The sequence below is a fragment of the Lynx canadensis genome, chromosome A2 (assembly GCF_007474595.2).
Source record: "Lynx canadensis isolate LIC74 chromosome A2, mLynCan4.pri.v2, whole genome shotgun sequence".
Classification (NCBI taxonomy): Eukaryota; Metazoa; Chordata; class Mammalia; order Carnivora; family Felidae; genus Lynx; species Lynx canadensis.
In genome coordinates, this window is record NC_044304.2 from 81,336,974 (window position 1) to 81,356,166 (window position 19,193).

The following is a 19,193-nucleotide window of genomic DNA, read 5'->3' on the forward strand; positions in this document are numbered from 1 at the left end:
TAAACAAAATGGACGTGATCTGTGATGTTACAGGGTTTATTCTCTAATTTAGACTATAAAATAATAAGCACCAAATCAATTCATAACTACAAACTGATAATGTATATGAAGGGAAAGGGTCAGCAGACTCCTAAAGCCACAGTAGGCTTTCCTGAGGAAGAGAACTTTCAGTGAGAAATTAAGAATAAACGAGAATTAACTGTGTGAGAGGTAAGGGAAAGGACATTCCTGGCAAAGGGCGCACCCCAAAGCCCTAGGGTATGAAAGAATGTGGCTTCTTTAAGAAATGGGGAGAAAGCCAATATAAGCAAGGGGTAAAAGCCTGGAGACAACACCAAGGAAGAATGCAGGGGCAGATCCTGTAGTGTCTCAGCAGCAACTAAGTGCATTCAGAAGCCCCACAAGAGGAGAGTGATGCAATTTATATTTTTAAAATGATTATTCAAAAGGTCAGACATGTGGAGAATGGATTAAGTGAAGGGAAGAACCGTGTCTCTTTTTTACATAAACTCTCCATTCACAAAAACGACAACTTCCGATTTATAGCCATATTAATGTAGCATATTTAGAGTCACTTCTTTTAAGTGATTATAAGAGCCTAACATCCCACACATTTTTTTTGTTTACTAGGCAACTCTCTCCCAAGGAAACATACTATTGCTAAATGGATGAAAATTGAAATATTTTTTATTCAGGCATTATAAATTCTAACTCACATTGAGATGAAGACAAATTACTGTCTCCATGCAGAGGAGGGAGTAAAAATAAATGTGTTTTTATGTAATGTTGCATTTAGAATTTATCTCTATTTTATAATCAAGGGAAACTATGCACACTGAGGATGCTGGGATAGAAACAGAGCCAGAATTAGACATTGTCTATTCTTGACTATTTCTCTCTGTTTTTGTTGCCTGGTACTATTTCTTTCTGTGAAGCACTGTAGGAGTAGGCAGCTGGTCCTCTTCATCATTCTCATCAAATTTAAGTGTAGACTGGGGCGCCTGGGTGGCTCAGTTGACTAAGCATCCGACTTTGGCTCAGGTCGTGATCTCACGGTTCGTGAGTTCGATCCCTGCATCAGGCTCTGTGCTGACAGCTCAGAGCCTGGAGCCTGCTTCGGATCCTGTCTCCCTCTCTCTCTGCTCCTCCCCAACTCACCCTCTGTCTATCTAAAAAATAAAATAAACACTAAATTTTTTTTTTTAATGTAAGTGTAGGGGTGCCTGGGTGGCACAGTCGGTTAAGCGTCCGACTTCAGCCAGGTCACGATCTCGCGGTCCGTGAGTTCGAGCCCCGCGTCAGGCTCTGGGCTGATGGCTCGGAGCCTGGAGCCTGTTTCCGATTCTGTGTCTCCCTCTCTCTGCCCCTCCCCCGTTCATGCTCTGTCTCTCTCTGTCCCAAAAATAAAAAAATAAAAACGTTGGAAAAAAATGTAAGTGTAGACTTCTAACAAAAGTGAATAGATGTAATTGGATGATACAATACTGTGGAAAATGTGCTCTTCTCTTCCTGGTCTGAAAACAGTATCCTTGGCAGAATCCATTAGTCAGATCCATCAGGAAAAGGGCTGGAAATTAGTATTATATTAAAGGAATGCAAAGACAAAATAGTTTCTGGCATTCAAAATAGGATCATGCAGCAATCCAGGCTATTTTCCAAATACCTATTATTCCCTCTCCTCTCCCCAACAAAGCCCAAAGGACCCGTTCTTTTTTTTTTTTTTTAAGTTTATTTATTTATTTTGAGAGAGAGAAAGAGCACCAGTGGGGTAGGGACAGAGAGAGATGGAGAGAGAATTCTAGGCAGGCTCTGCGCTGCCAGCACAGAGTCCCATGTGGGGCTCGAACTCATGAACTGCGAGATCATGACTTGAGCCGAGATCAAGAGTCTGATGCTTAACAGACTGAGCCAACCAGGTGCCTCCAAAGGGCCCATTCTTATGGTTTGGTTAGTTTAGTTTGTTAGTTGCTTGTTTTCTTAAGTGAGGTTGATATGAAAGTGGATGCTTTATCAAAGTAGGATATTAGGAGAAGTAAATGAAAGCTCACTGTTTTTTAGTCCCAGGGAATTATGGAAGGAATAGAGAAAGAAACCAAGAGAGAAAGAGAATCAGTCAATTAAATATGTATTCTGACACCTCCTTTTAGTGAGTTGCATTAAATCCATGGTTCGCCAACTTAACATGCCTCAAATCACCTAGAAGGCTTGTTCAAACATAGTTGTGGGGCTCCACCCCCAGAGTTTCTGATTCAGTAGGTCAGAGGTAGGACTTGAGAGTTTGTGCAAGTTCCTAGGTGATGGTGATACTGCTGATCCAGCGACTACACTTTGAGAACCAGTGTTGAATAAATGAAAGTAATACCAATGGCATCAAAGTTTGTCTTTGATTTTCTTTTTTTTTTTTTTCAACGTTTATTTATTTTTGGGACAGAGAGAGACAGAGCATGAATGGGGGAGGGGCAGAGAGAGAGGGAGACACAGAATGGGAAACAGGCTCCAGGCTCTGAGCCATCAGCCCAGAGCCAGACGCGGGGCTCGAACTCACGGACCGCGAGATCGTGACCTGGCTGAAGTCGGACGCTTAACCGACTGCGCCACCCAGGCGCCCCTGTCCTTGATTTTCATGTAGTGCCCTGGAAAGATCATTTCTGTGGCTGACCCTTGCTGAATGCTGGTGTGCAGCCAAACCTTTCTAATTCACCCCAATAGGGAAACAATAAACCACATCCCTCTTCCCATTATAACAGGGCATCTCCTTAAGAAGAGAAACAGAACAGGTGGGGGTACCCCGGAGATTGACCAGTTTTTCCTAGAAAGACATAATGTTACCTAAGGGACATAATGCTACCTAAATTTCCAAATCAATCTTCTCTTAAATCATACTGGACACATGGTCAGGTTCCTTTCTCCTTCATTTCCCTTTCTAATAATCATTTCAGGCTTCGTAAGACCATCTCTGGTTCCCCCTTTCCTTTTCCCACTGGATAGAATGTGGGCCCAGTTGGGATGGTGGTGAACCATCTTCTGCAGTGTGAATGATAAAGGCAACATCTTCAAGGATGGCCAAGCCACAAGACAGAAGAAGCCTTGGTCCTAGACACTGAGAAGCCACCTTATAGACTCTGGATTTTCCTTGTTTAACTCATTATATGTTGGGCCCCTTTGATACAGCGGTCTATCTAATCTGCATCCCAACCAATACAAATGGAATGAGAGGTAGGAGTTTGTGTGGGAATACACACATTAATTCCAACACGGTGCTTAAATTGTGCAAACATGTTGTTCCTATGCCCCACTCTTCCCCTTGATTGTCAGTGACTCATCCAGGGCTACAGTTAGATCAGTCCTTCAATGCTTCGCTCTTCTCATTTCCAGTTTTCCCTCTCCTTGACTGTTCTTTGTCTATCATCATTGCATTTATTCAAGTCTAGCAATCTATGTAATTACACCTCATGCTTTATTAGTATTTCTTCCATAGCTGCTTTAAAGTTGTTATAAATGTCTCAGGCATTTTTAAACTTCAAAAGAACTTGTGAGTATCTGAGTAAGTAAATAAATACCCAAAAGAATATAAGTGTTTTAGGTTGTCATTATCAACCTTTCACTTTTTTAAACAAAATTTTTTAATGTTTATTTATTTTTGAGAGAGAGACAGAGTGTGAGTGGGGGAGGGGCAGAGAGAGAGGGAGACACAGAATCTGAAGCAGGCTCCAGGCTGCTGTGAAAATTATATCCAGCTGAAACTTAGCACAATATACCTAAGAATATATATATATATATAGTCATGATTTACTTATATGTACATATTTATTTACATATATTTACATAAATATTTCCCTGGACTTTGATTTATATATAACACATAGATAGTTTCTATTGAATAAAAAAATCCTATAAAATACACCAAATCCGTGTTCACTTAGTAGTCAAATAGTTTAATCAAGTTTGTCTCTTTGTAAATTCAACAGGTATTCATATAATGTTAAATATTTTTGAATTTGTTTTTCCCCCCAAATAATTAATTATTTGTTAAAAAAGAAAAAAGACTTCCCATTATATTGGCACTCAGACAGTAGGGCATATATCAATGCTAAGGTCCTATTCCTTAAGTCCTGATTGTATACCAATTTTGAAATATGTTGGTATTTACAGAAGTCACAATTCTTCAGAATCAATTGCTCAAAGCAGCCAGTAAGTACTCTTTGAATTCCTTTCTGAACTGTCACTTCACTGACCTGGTTTGGCCAAGATTAAACAATGGAAAAGCAAATATACATTACAGTTCATCTTCCTCTTGGGCTGACTAATATAACACTGTTTTGTACCTCCCTCCATTCAAAGCATCAACAGTTAGGCAGTCCTCTTTCCAAAGAAACAAACAAAATAGAACTGTAAATAGTATAATAAGTACTCAGAGCATTATCAATACAAAATTATGGCAAATTTTATTTAAAACATTTTAGAGTACTTTTAAATATAGTTTCCTAAGAAGGGAATTAAGTGTATATATTCTATAGCTCTAATGCCTCAGGAAACTATTTTATCACCTGAGCCAGCTACTGATCACAGATAGAGATGGGGTTAGAAGCCATGATTAAGAGACTGAGACACTGAACATTTGTGACCAGGCACAGGAATACAGCAAACCCAGAGACATATGATCACCTGGGAATCAGTGCTTAAGACAGAGCCCATAGTCACATGTCTGGAGAGCCACTGGGAGTTAAGGAGCATATATACGCAGGGTTTAAAGCAAGTCTTGAATCACATAGAAAACAAAGGCCAAAGCAAGGCAGAGAATCAAGAATCAAAACAAGAATTGAGAATTATATACATGGAACATCACACTGTTCTGTCCATTGGTCATTTGAGTGGATCTAGTCACAACAGGTAAATCAGTTCCAGCCATTTCTTCCACCACAGTGGCCTCCCAGAGACTGCTAACCATGCCATTCGTTTCACCACTATCCATCAGTTGGGGCTTCAGAAAAGCCAGACTGGTTATAGACTAAATAAAGAACTTATATTTTCTCTTTGTGTCTGGGTTGTAGTGTGAGTTAAATTTCCACCCTGCCACATTAGCTATTGGCTGGACTTCAGGCAGAATCAAAGGGCAAAATGAGTTTGAAATTAGGCATGGGAACGTCCATCTAGCCACAGAAGTACAAGAAGACAAAATTAAATGAAAAACACACAAAACCCCTTTTCTCTTTCTTTTTTTAAAAAGTTTATTTATTTATTTTGAGACACAGGGTGTGCATGAATGGGGAAAGGGCAGAGAGAGAGAGAGAGAGAGAGAGAGAGAGAGAGAAAGAGAGAGAGAGAGAAAGAGAGAATCCTAAGCAGGTTCTGTGCGATCAGCACAGAGCTCGATGTGGGGCTCGATCTTTGGACTGTGAGATCATAACTTGAGCTGAAATCAAGAGTCGGACGCTTAACTGACAGAGCCACCCAAATGCCCCCCTCTTTTCTTTATTTTCAGCTCTACTGACATAAAATTCACATACAATATAATTTGCCCATTTAAAGTGTATGACCCAACAGCATTTAGTATGTTCATAAGCTTATACATCCATTACCACAATCAATTTTAGCACACGTTCATTACCCCAAAGAGAACACCCACACCCCTACCCTCTGCCATCACTCTAGGCAACCACTAATCTACTTTCTCTCAGTACCGATTTGCCTATTTAGAAATCTCGTATAAATAGAATCATAAAGGGGCGCCTGGGTGGCGCAGTCGGTTAAGCCTCCGACTTCAGCCAGGTCACGATCTCGCGGTCCGTGAGTTCGAGCCCCGCGTCAGGCTCTGGGCTGATGGCTCAGAGCCTGGAACCTGTTTCCGATTCTGTGTCTCCCTCTCTCTCTGCCCCTCCCCCGTTCATGCTCTGTCTCTCTCTGTCCCAAAAATAAATAAACGTTTAAAAAAAAAATAGAATCATAAATATATGGTCCTTTATGACTGTTTTCTCTCACTTAGCATGTTTTTAATATTCATCCATGTTGTAGCATGTATCAGTACTTCATTTCTTTTAATTGATAAACAATATTCCATTTAATGGACTTAACACATTTTATTTATCCATTCACCAGCTAATGGACATTTAGGCTATTTCTATTCTTTGGCTGTTATGATTAATGCTGCATGAACATTCATGTACCAGCTCCTGTGTGGACATATCTTTTCATTTTTCTTGGGTATACCTAAAAGCGGAATTGCTGAATCATATGGCAACTCTATGTTTGACTATTTGAAGAAATGCCAGACTGTCTTCCAAAGTGGCTACACCATTTTCCATTCCCATCAACAGTGTATGAGGGTTCCAATTTCTCCACATTCTTACCATTTAGTTGCTATTATCTTTTTCATTATAACCTCCCACCCCCTATTTAAAAATCTCAAACAGATCTTCTGGATCTTTGGATCTGGAAAACTGAACCAGTTCCCTGGTTAGCGAAGAAAGGCAAAATTCTGAGCACACACATGCCTAATGAGCAAGCAGGAAGAAAAGACCAAAGACATCTGGATGTCTGGGGGGTTATGGGGGAGCCAGGGCATCCAGTCCCTTCAGACTGTAAACAAAAGGAGGCCTGGATTGAGATTGCTTCTACCTGCACTTGTTTGAGGCATGACTAGGGCATGATATGTAGGTAAGAGAAGATGAGTAAGGGTTGTAATTTCACTTGAAAATTAACTGGAGAGAGGAATATGGAGCCAGTGCTAAAGTGAAACTATTATCTTCTCTCCTCCATTCCTACTTGGTATTTTTCCACCAGAGTACATACTGAAAACCTTGGGGATATCCTCTACCTTTAAAGTTCTATGATTCCATGACTTTCTTCCTGTAAGTGCAATTTAAATTGATTGTGCAACTCATCATCAGGGAAATACAAATCAAAACCACAATGAGATACAACCTCACACCTGTCAGAATGGCTAAAATTAACAACTCAGGAAACAACAGATGCTGGTGAGGATGCAGAGAAAGCGGAACACTTTTGCACTGCTGGTGGGAGTGAAAATTGGTGTAGTCACTCTGGAAAACAGTATGGAGGTTCCTCAAAAAATTAAAAATAGAACTACCCTACAACCCAGAAATTGTACTACTAGGTATTTATACAAAAATGCTGATTCAAAGGGGCACATGCACCCCAATGTTTATAGCAGCACTAACAACAATAGCCAAATTACGGAAAGAGCCCAAATGTCCACCAACTGATGAATGGATAAGGAAGATGCAGTGTATATATGTATATATATATATACATATATACCCGTGTATATATATACATATATATACATACAATACACACAATGGAATATTACTCAGCGATCGAAAAGAAAAACATTTTGCCATTTGCAACAACATGGATGGAAAAAGAATGTGTCATGCTAAGCGAAATAAGTCAGTCCGAGAAAGGCAAATATCATAGGATTTCACTCATGTGTGGAATTTAAGAAACAAAACAGATGAACATAGGGGAAGGGAATAAAAAATAAGATAAAAACAGAGAAGGAGGCAAACCATAGGAGACTCTTAAATACAGAGAACAAACTGAGGATTGCTGGAGGGGAGGTTAGGGGGGATGGGCTAAATGGGTGATGGGCATTAAGGAGGAGGGCACTTTTTGGCATGAACACTGGGTGTTATGTAAGTGTTGAATCACTAAATTCTACTCCTAAACCATTATCATACTATATGTTAACTAACGTGGACTTAAATTAAAAAAAAATAAATTGATCGTTCAATGTTATCTTTTATAAATAGAGGCTTTATCTTAATAAGATTCAGTTTAAGTGTTTTTAATGGTTTTAAAAAATATTTTTACTTTTTGTAAACCTGAAACTAACATAATATTGTATGTCAACTACACTTTAATTAAAGAAAATTCTACTTTTAATGTTTCCTGAAGCTTGTTGAAATATAACTCTATCTATAGCATTAGTGCTTCCTGGAAGTCACTAAAAATTCCTAACAGTCTACCTAAGAAAAAAGATGAATATAGTTAAGAGGAAAAAAGTACATTTATTCTTTGGAAAGTACACTGATTACTATACAGCTAGTTAGAGAATTGTGTTCTTTCACCCTTGAGAACTGTGCCATGGAATAAATTAATTTCTTTGAACTGAAATATAACTACCACATCTGAAAATAGGAAAAAATGTATTAAAAGGAGGGAGGATTCAAAATAAGAAGGGCCAATGCCAAACAAAATACCAACCAAGCAAATTAGAAGACATTACACATACTCTTCCTTACTTAACATGGAAGGAAATTGCAGTTATTATTTGGTTAATAAGGCACTTCCTGGGCCTGAAAGTTACTAGCTCTTCCCTTCAACATATATTTGCTGTGCAACTGCTGTGAGCCGGAAACCTTGTTAGCTTTGTTAACTGCCAAAATAAATAAGAGAGTCTCTGCTGGCAAAGAGCAGCAGAGGGCCTGGCCTCTGCCAGGCAGATGCAAACTCATTATCCAGCTGCAATCCATTCTACGGCTATGATAGGCAAGAAGCAGAGTGAAAATGGTGAAGAGGAGTTATTTACAGTTACCTAAACTGGGGTAAGAAGGGGAAGAGGAATGTGATGGCAAAGGAATAGAGGGTAAGGGGATGACCAGTGAACCTGGCTTCATAAGGAAAGGGAAGGATTTCACCAAGCAGAGAGAGACCAAGACATTTGTGAAAACATTCTAGTGGGAAAGCAAATGTTTTGGAGATTTATAAAGTTTAACCATATGAAAATGTCAACGGTCAACCATTTTTGGCCGATAAAAATAGCACATTCATACAGTTTCAACTCATACAAAACAAAATAATCCCCAGGATGTGTAGGGTGAATTCTTAGGACTTATAGGAGAATTAGATAGACAAGAAGTTGGGGTCAGAGTAGAAAGAACCTAGAATTGCCTTCTAAGGTTTCAACTTTATCCCATAGGTGATGGAACAGTCAATTCACAAAAGAACTTTTGACAAATGACCAACACATATATTTTTAAATGTTTAAAGAAGTTCAGGCCTAAATGAAAACTGTCTATCATTTTCAATATCACAAAGAAAAAAATTTTAATGACAATATTCAATGCTATTAACGCCTGAGGGAAACAGGATGCTCCCTCACACTACTGTGTGTGTAAACTGGAATAATCTTTCTGGAAAGCAATCAGAATACCCTTTGACTAAGCATTCTACTTTTAGTACTTTATCCCAAGGAGAGTCATGGCTATTAAAACAAAAACAAAAACAAAAACAGTTTATGGGTGCCTGGGTGGCTCAATCAGTTAAGCATCTGACTTCGGCTCAGGTCATGATCACACGGTTCGTGAGCACGAGCCCCACTTTGGGTAAGCCCCACTTCTCTCTCCCCTCCCTCTGTCTCTCTGCCTCTTGTGGGATTCTCTGTCTTTCTGCCCCTCACTCACTTGCACCCTCTCTCCCAAACAAACAAACAAAAAGTTTAGGCGACAGGTTATTCTTAATGTCCAAAAATAGCAAGTAAAACAAATCAGGAATCATCCTTATAATTGAACACTATGCAGCTACATTAAATATTTAGATGAATATTTAATAACATGGCAATGCTCATGAAATTTTGTCTTATGAAAAAATCAGGTTATGAAACAGTACATGTATCAGATAGGGCTCTTAAGAACTAGGTCAGACTGACCAGATTTGAATTTCAAGACCATTTAAAGTCCTGCGACCTTGAGCAAGTAACTTAACCTTTTTGTGGCTCAGTATCATCATCTGTAAAATGGGGATAACGCTAGTACATACACAATGAGTTGCTATAAATATTAAATGAATTAATATACATAAAGCATACTTTACATGTAAATATACTTTGAAATTTTCCTGGCACATAATTAGCACTAAGAGTTAGTTATTGTTAATATCATTAGTATGTGTTGCCAGTAAATTAAGTCAACTTTTAAGCTAATTTAAGAAGTAAAGGTGGAAAGATAAACCACTGGGCAAGAACCACACCCAAAGCACTCTGAAAAACTGGTTTTGTGAAGTCATTACCACAGCTGCCAAGCACCGACCTCGTAATTTGCAATGCCAAGTCCTTGGATGCTGGACACTGCACACTGCCACAGAACAGCTGTCTCTCCCACCACTGGAAACCGGATGCAGCTGCCATTGCTGCTATGCCCTGGCCAGAACGGATTCTGCGTCATCCCTGCTGCTTTGAGTCACCAGTTCTTGAATCAAAGTCTAGAGAGGATGCATCTGCTTGGCTGCACCAAGTCCCGAGTTCCCAGATGTAAGAGAGGTCAAGAAACAGAGCAGTGAGCATTTTTATCACATAGAGAAGGCAGATTCTACTTTTTAAGACAGGGGATTCAACACGCTTAGCATATTTACACATTGGGCAACTAAAGGAAGAATGATTCCTCTATGGTTTTAAAAATATAACTTAAATATATTTATAGACAAAGAAATAAAGGACTAAAAGGATATATCTAAGTGTTAATGATTAATTGTGAACTGACCTTTATGGCTGATTTGAATTTTTTACCTTCTGTCTCTGTAATTTTCTAAATCTTCTATGACATAGAAAAGACATTTTCTCTTTTAAAGCAAGACCAGGCAATATCAGATCTCTATTTGTGAAAGAGAATTAAGTATTTCTTAGATATGGCCACGGACCAGGAAATGAAAGACTGTGTTCAAACGGCCACTGTTAACCTATAGCAGGCCTTTGTTACTCCAAGTGTGGTGAACAGACCAAAAACCAGCTTGACTCAGAAGCATATTAGAAATGCCGAATCTCAGGCCACATTCCTGACCTACTTAAAGCAAAGAAGAGGATGAATCAGGAAATATTCTAGAGATATAAGCAAGAAGGGTTGACAACTGACAACAAGGAAAAAGTCACAAACGATTACAAACCTTGGAAACATTTCCAAACTTGGAAAAAGACAAAGTTATTAACAGAAATGGACTCCTGGAACAGGAGCCAGTTTTAAAGGAAAAAGATAAATGTGGTTTTAGATATGTAAGGTTTGAGAACTTGAAAGGTGGCCAGATGGATATGGTCAGTCTGGAGCATGCAGAACTGAGAGCCAATAAGAAATATCAAGATTGGGTTTACAAATTAAGAGTCATCTAAGAAAAGGAGATGATAGAAGCCAGAAAAGTGGTTAAGAATACACAAGCAAGAGAAGAAATCCAAGCAAGATCCTCTGGTGGTGCCTGTATTTTGGAAACATGGGAGAAAGAGAAGTCAGAAAATGGGTTGCCAAAACTAAGATCATCATTAGTTTTGATGGGCACCTGGGTCGCTCAGTCAGTTAAGTGTCTGACTGGCTTGGGTCATGATCTCGCAGTTTGTGGGTTCGAGCCCTACATCGGGCTCTGTGCTGGCAGCTCAGAGTCTAGAGCCTGCTTCAGATTCTGTCTCCCTCCCTGTCTGCCCTTCCCTGGCTCATGCTCTGTATCTCTCTCAAAAATGAATAAACGTTAAAAAAAATGTTTTAAACAAAGCTAAGATCATCAGAATATAGTGTCAAAAAAAGCAAAGGACAGATATTTCATTACTATTCAATTCTCTCCTTTCATGACAAACTGGGAGTGATTTATACAATTACACTTAGATTAAACAGGACAGTGATGGATTAATGGAGATCTTAATTCTTGAGACATAAAATGGCCAAAGTATTGGGAGGGGGTAGAAGAGGAGAACACATATACCTTAGATTTCTCATCACCAGAAACCATCCAAAGTTATCTGGCTTTTGAAAAAAGTTTTGATGAAAATTTTATAATTTTTACATGTTGCAAATCAAACAAGACCATGACTTGTCTTTGTTTTATTCATTCATTTATTCATTCAGCAAACATTTTTTGAGAACTTAACTATGAGCCAGGCATTGAGGATACAGCAGATAACAAAACAAACAAAACCCTTTGACCTCATGGTGCTTACATTCTGAATGGGAGACAGATAATAAACAGAAGAAAGAATAAACATATTGTATGTTAGACGGTGATAAGCATTATGGAAGGAAGGGATGAAGGAGTGGGGTGAAAGCTGAAATTTTAGAAGAGGCGAAAGAGAAGATCCCACTGAGAAGATGAAGAGACCTGAAGGAGGTCAGGCAGCCACTCCTGGAGATTTCTGAGGGAAGCACTTTCCAGGGCAAAGCTGTACTGGACCTTGTGTGGTCAAGGAGGCCAGTGTGGCTGGCTGGACAGTGAGGGGGTGGGTAGGAAAAGACGACTGGGTAGGAAAGGTCATTGGAGGTTTTTGAGCATATAAATGACATTACTGGGGCACCCAGATGGCTCAGTTGGTTGAGCCTGACTTAGGCTTAGGTCAAGATCTCATGGTTCGTGAGTTTGAGCCCTGCATCGGGCTCTCTGCTGCCAGCTCGGGGCCTGCTTTGGATCCTCTGTCTCCCTCTCCCTCTGCCTCTCCCCCATGCTCTCTCTCTCTCTAAGATAAATAAACATTAAAAAATAAATAAAATGATATTATCTGACTTGGATTTTAACAGAATCGTCCTGGCTGCTATTTTAAGGACATACTGAAGTAGAAAAACCAGATGGGTAGCTACTGTAAATATCTAAGCAAGAATAATGGCGACTTGGGCCAGGTACCTTTGACAGTTTTATCTCTCTTCAGATAACTACCTTTTATATCCTTCTACTGTATCATACTGAAGTGGGTGGGAGGGAGGAGAGACTATGTATGTAGCAGAGAAAGGAGCACAAAACTCTCAACCCTTCTATTTCTATAAATCTATGTATTTTCACATTTATCTTCAGCTACACAGAACAAAATGTGTAAGCAATTTAAATACTTAAATTTTATGTAAATATTTAATATGTTTAAATAGTATGTTTGAATCTTCTACATTATTACAGCCTCAAAGAAATGTTTTAAAAACCACTAAAAACCATTATCATCACCATGTCAATAAATTTATATTTAGGCCAAGGTAACAATAAAAGAACCTGATAATTTATTTTAAAGACATGAGCAATATTTTTGAAACACAGAGTCAGTGAATAATGACTAGTTCTGAAAGGTGTAATTTTAAACCTTCTACTCTTTCAATGCTATAATTAAAACAAAAATGAAAGTGAGATCAGAGAGTACACACACACAGACCTGGGTCACACTGGGACATGTAATTTGCTTTTTCTATGGCTATGAGACCAAAGGCTCCGTTTATTTGCTAAAGATTAAAAGGATAAACTGATTATTTCTTATTTTAAAATACAAAAGATACTAAGTCAAGTTAAATATTGATTGAGAGAAAAAGTTGTCAACATTGTATTAATATTACCCTACATCTGCAGAGGTTTACTGTTTACAAAGCACTTTCACTAGCATTACTAGTTTGAGCCTCACAATAGACCCATTAATATCATTGTTCTTAATTTACAGAGCGCTTAAGGGACTTATCCAAAGGCACTCAACTATCTAGCAAGTGCCAGAGCTGGGAAGAGAACCCTAACATCCTGGACCACTATTCTTTATACTATACCAAACTGTATTCTTTTCCAGATACAGATTTGGGGCATGTTTTTCTCATGCAGGGACCATCTGGGTCAGCAGGACCACAGGTGGAGAGCGGCACCTATGGAAAGGTGCCACGGTAAATGGTGTTATCCCCATTTAATGTTAGAAAAACCAAGAAACAGAGGTTTATTAAGTCAAACTCTGGCTCTGCAATTACTCAACGGCTGGTGTCATTTGCACTTACCCTGGTCTTTTTCACAACTTCTAGTTCCCTTATGGCTTGCTTGATCTCCAGGCCTGCTCTTTAACACCTCCACCAGAGGGCAGGCAGGGCAGGAAGAAGAGCATTGGTAACTGGTTTGCTGAAAAAGTTGGAAGAAGAACACTTAGGACATTATCTTAATTTAGATTTTTAGAGGCTTTCTAGATTTCATTATTAATGCAAAATTTGCCACCGTTCTTCTATGTAGACCTAGAATAAATAATGCAGTAAAATGATTTCAGAACTAGAGAATAGAGTTTTGTTATACATCTTCATATTTCCACTGCTGATTTTTCTAAATGATAAATATAAAATGTTAGATCTTTAAAAATATAACACTTGGGAAATAGATGGGCAATGAACAAGAACAATTCACAAAGAAGAAATTCAACTGGCAGTGAACATGGAAAAATGTTCCACTTCACAGGCAATTAAAGAGATAACATTTCAAACAAGAAACTGCCATGCTTCATCTGTCAAATTAATAAACATTATAAATGAGAATTACTGGTGAGGGTGTGGTGACATGGGCACTTTTATATATTTCAGTGGAAATGTAAATTGCTACCATCTTTCTGGAGATAAATCTAACCCTTTAGACAGATGAATTCTGACAGAAGAAAATGGGAGTAATTTCCTACTACCTAAGTTGGAACTAAAATCTGGTTCTTTTTTCTCCAATCAAGAGAGCCCTTACACAGAGAACATGGATGTATGACACATGACAGAAAGAAACACAAACTTTATGCCACCTCATGCCCTCCGCAAACTCGCTGAGATGGAAAGATGAGGGTCCCTAACCCCACGAGAGAGTAAGGGCTATAACTCCCACCACTCCAGGGAAGAGGCAGAGTGTACTGGCAATGGAGAGAAATGGGAGTATCTGAAAGCCTGTGGGTCTCCCAAGATCACAGGGTCTGCTTCATAACCACAGGAGAGAAAAGTAATGCTTTCTGCAGGTTCCAGCAGGTGTAACACATCACAGTAACCAACATCTTACTATGCCAGGTTGTTCGAGAGAGAGAGACAGACAGACAGACAGAGAGTCAGAGGGCTCTAACGTTTATGGGACTATTCAGATATATATGTGCGTCTTTTCAGTAAAGGTCAGGCTTGCCTGCTCTGGACCACCCATGCACCCTCAATTACACTGCTATCAGTCTTACAGGTCAAATACATTTGCCCCTAAATTCAAACTACTGGACTATGGATAGAGTTGCTTGATCTTGCTTATAACTTAACAACTACTAGCTTCAGCTAATTTAAAAGACAGTCTAGTGGTGAAGAGTCTCACTATAACAGGAATTTGTTTGGAAGGCCCAGGCCCCCACAGAAAGAGAGACTCCCCTGTGTTCTAACTATGAACTCATCACAATTTATAATAGGGAGAAACTGGAAACAACCTAAACGTCCAATCAAGAGTGTGGTATGCACCCATTAACTGTTTCATCAAAATGGAAAATGCTTATTCTACGATAAGAAGTTAAGATACAGAATACAGAGGTTCCATTTCGACGTAAGCTGACTCTATCCTGTCCCACCCACTGAATGCAGACATAAAAGGGGCAGAATACATGAGTACTCTAAAATGAAATGGTAGCAGGCAGATAGGGAAAGAAGAAAACTGAAGTCCTGCTGAACCAGAAGGGAGTTTCCCATTTTCTTTTCTCTCCAGGGTCTCCTAGCCGGGACTCAGGATAGCCCAAAACCAGAAGTGGAAACCAGGCCTAGACAGAGAGAATTCCAGAAGAAGGCTCTAGTTCTGGTCCAATGAGCAAGAAAGGAGATCTCTAATGCTCCTAGAAAACAGAAAAAAAATCACTTAGGTTTTTTTGTTGTTGTTTTTAATCTTTTTTTTCCTACTTTTCTTATTTTTTCATCCTCCACACTCCAGGCAGCCACAGTAATGAGAGCATGGGGGCCGCGGTACCTAAAACTCTAAGGGAAGGGACATTTATTGAGAAGGAAAACCCAGTGTGAGGTTCTGGGAGGGGAATTACAGCATCAGAATTGGAACAGCAGACATGGTTGGGCAAACTGCCTGTCAGAGATGCCATGTGGACTTGTGTCAGGTAGGTGGAAATGTACATCTAGAACGCAGAGGAGAGGTCTGGGTGAAAACTTTAAGTTTGTGAATCATCTGCAGTCAGAAGTTATTTAAAGCTAAATACTCTAGATGTTTTCTCCTTATTACTGAGTAACAGCTAATTACTGAGATTTTCTTACAGCTTTTTTTTTTTAACCACTGAAGAAGGAAATAAAGTGATTATTATAATTCTAAAGATGGAGTCTATATTACCACTGGGAAAAATAGATTTGATTCAGTCCTAGGCCCTGGCTCCTAAATGAGTCGTCGTTAGGCTCTGCTTCTATGCTCCCTAAAATAATTTCGGAAAACTATAGTCCCTCACACATTTTAAAATTTGCACCTAAACTTTTTCATCATAAATTTAAATAGTGGCAAAGGATGTGTACCATAACTATTGACATTATTATATAATTATATATCTGGTGTATTATAACTATTGACATATTGTTTAAAAAACTATTATGTGATTCTGGGGCGCCTGGGTGGCTCAGTCGGTTAAGCGGCTAACTTCGGCTCAGGTCATGATCTCGCGGTCCATGAGTTCGAGCCCCACGTCGGGCTCTGTGCTGACAGCTCAGAGCCTGGAGCCTGTTTCAGATTCTGTGTCTCCCTCTCTCTGACTCTCCCCCATTCATGCTCTGTCTCTCTCTGTCTCAAAGATAAATAAACATTAAAAAAATTAAAAAAAAAAAACCACAAAAACTATTATGTGATTCTTAAATATAATCCGGGAATGTAAACACCAGAGATGTTTAATTCCCACATCATTAAAAAAATACATAGGAACAAATTCTTTTATGTCAGAAATTTCACATCATTTTTCTCCTTAACTCGTATTTCCATTCCATTTTCCCCACAAAATTTTATTCTAATATGGCATATTTTTGATGCTTGAAATCCATGATTGGTCATTCTATCATAATTCTTCACAATAAAAATACACATACAAATCGAAATGTTCTCTGGTTCTATAATGCTGGCATTTCTTTCTTCTGTTGTTACCATTATAGTTATTTAATGACAACACTGATCAACCACCACGAATGACACATTTACATAAATGTTAAATATAGTTTAACATTTTACTGTCAGCATATGTTTTAATGAGATAACGGGGCCTTTTTTTCAATGAGCTTTTGTATCTGTGGGTTAATATTACTTATGCTAGAATTAGACTTACATGTAACTTTCTTTTTTAATGTTCAAGTGCCGAAAAACTTAGTCACATACATAAGAACACGAGACTGAAAGTTTTATTACAGCAATGACCTACAATTATTTGAACCCCTTCAGAGTTATATAATTGAAATCACATAGTAATGAATCATAAAAATTATTTTTTAATGAATCACCAGCTGACCGCTCAATTAGTTTCCCCTTTAATTCTGTTCAAAGTAAAGAACTGAAAACCTCCTGAGTTTCAAAAGGATTATTATAATTATTCCCCCCTCTCACCATCCAAGCCAATAATTTGAATTGTCTTCTTGTCTGCCACTTTAGAGGTTCTTCCACCCCAGGGCAATGGGCTGCAGTAACCTCTCCAGGGGGAGGGAGGCCCTTTCATAATGAGGGAGGTGGAGGGGAGGGGGATTATGCAAGAGGCAGTGACAAAGGAAACAGCACCACACCTCAAGGATATCTTCAGGCAGATCAGTTTTAAGGACAGTGAAGGAAGCTGAAGATCCAGAAACTGGATTCCATCCAGGAAATCTTTCTTTAGGCCCTTGTGCTTTATAGAAATCTTGTGCACCCTCAGTGGGTTTAAACTAACTAGCATTTCCTCTTGCATCATGCCCTATTTGGGGGGGGGGGTTGGAGGGAAGGAGACATAAGAAAGAAAAATAAGTCCAAGAGTATTTTCTGAGGGTTGTAGGAAAAGCCAGTATGATTCCTAAGGATAAGTTAAATTCCTCAGGGAAAGGGATCTGGGGGTGGAGGGAGGAGAAAGGAATGGTAGGTGTCCATAGTTAGAGTAATTCAGGGAATGTACCTACCCTCTATCCCCAAAAAGTGGTAGAACCTTGAGGTAAGGCCTCTCCTTCCTGAATCAGCACCCTGGGACCGCACTTCATTTATTCAACAAACATTTGCTAGGCACTTTCTCTGTTAGCCTCTGCACCAGGGCCTAGGGACACAAAGACCTTTATAGTCCTGGTCTGCAAGGAGCTCACACAAGTTGATTAGGATTCAGGCTCTTGACTGAGGTGCCCCAGCCCAGACAGCCACCCTTCCTGCTTCCTGCCACATGCTCTCTGCATCCTGGGATTTCTCCCCATAACCCTGTTCCCTATTCCACCACCACCGAAAGCCATGTTCATTTCATTTCCTCCACACTTTCAGGTAGAGTGGGCCATACCACAGTGGGTGATGCAAATGCATTATGGTGAGTTACAGGGATGTCCGAGATAGCTCTTCAGCTCCTCAATAAGTCAGGGTGGGCCGAGGTAGGAGAGGGGATGAGACCTAGGCATTAGGAGGCCACAGTTCAGATATCTCCAGGCAACAAGAAGCTCCTTTCAGTGTGCTGTACGAACGTTATCATATCTTTATGTGTGGTTTCAAATGTGTTGGGAAGCACTGTAAATTAATTTATCAAACTATGGACCAATAGGTCTGAGCAGAAAAGTCCAGATACACTCCCCGGAAGCTACATTTGTCCTACAGACATCTTTGGTGTGGCAGATACAGTGCTTCACCATTAAAAACTAATTTACTTCCAACATCAAAAAATTTCACACAAAAATCTAGATATCTGGCTTCTCATGAAAAGTTGCTATGAGCTATACAGCAGTCAACTGGCAATGAGTACCCTTTGAGATAGGGTTTGCCCTTCCACTGTACCTGCTTTTTCTCATCCACACTCTTTGTATGCCCTCCCCACTTTCATCATCACTTAAGCTTATTTCTACTGCCTAGAATACAGTCGGCCCTCATGCTACCTTCACACTCACCATGGGTGCACATGAGCAGACACACATACCTCTGTCTCAGTAATAATACCCTCAAAAGTAGAACACAGAAATGCAATTTAATTATTTTTATTCTAGAAATGATAATGTGTATTAAAGAAAATTTAGAAAAATCACAAAAATGAAAGGCGAAATTATTAAATCATCAGAGATCCTGTTGCTCTGAAATAACTAATGTTACACCTTAGAATGCATTTTTTCTGATTTTTTTTGTATTGTTACATACATAAGGCTGCACAGATACGTATGAAGTTCCAAGTGGGCTTATATTTTCATGTACTTCGAAGCCATTATTATTTTCCTATGTGTTTAAAACCACGGGATTTGTTTCATGGTCATGATTTCCTATTGATAAAAATCACCCACTTCTCACGATATTGCTCAGCATATCACATA

At 39.2% G+C, this 19,193-nt stretch overlaps 1 long non-coding RNA gene across 1 annotated transcript in view; it reads right to left on the reverse strand.

The window, feature by feature from the left end:
* LOC115508825 overlaps positions 1–19,193 on the reverse strand; it is a 102,243-nt gene that overhangs the window by 18,548 nt on the left and 64,502 nt on the right. Inside the window, exons 2-3 of the long non-coding RNA XR_003967127.1 lie at positions 13,722–13,949; positions 10,050–10,244 (exon numbers count right to left, since the gene is read on the reverse strand). This is a non-coding gene — a long non-coding RNA (uncharacterized LOC115508825). The remainder of the gene's footprint in view (positions 1–10,049; positions 10,245–13,721; positions 13,950–19,193) is intronic.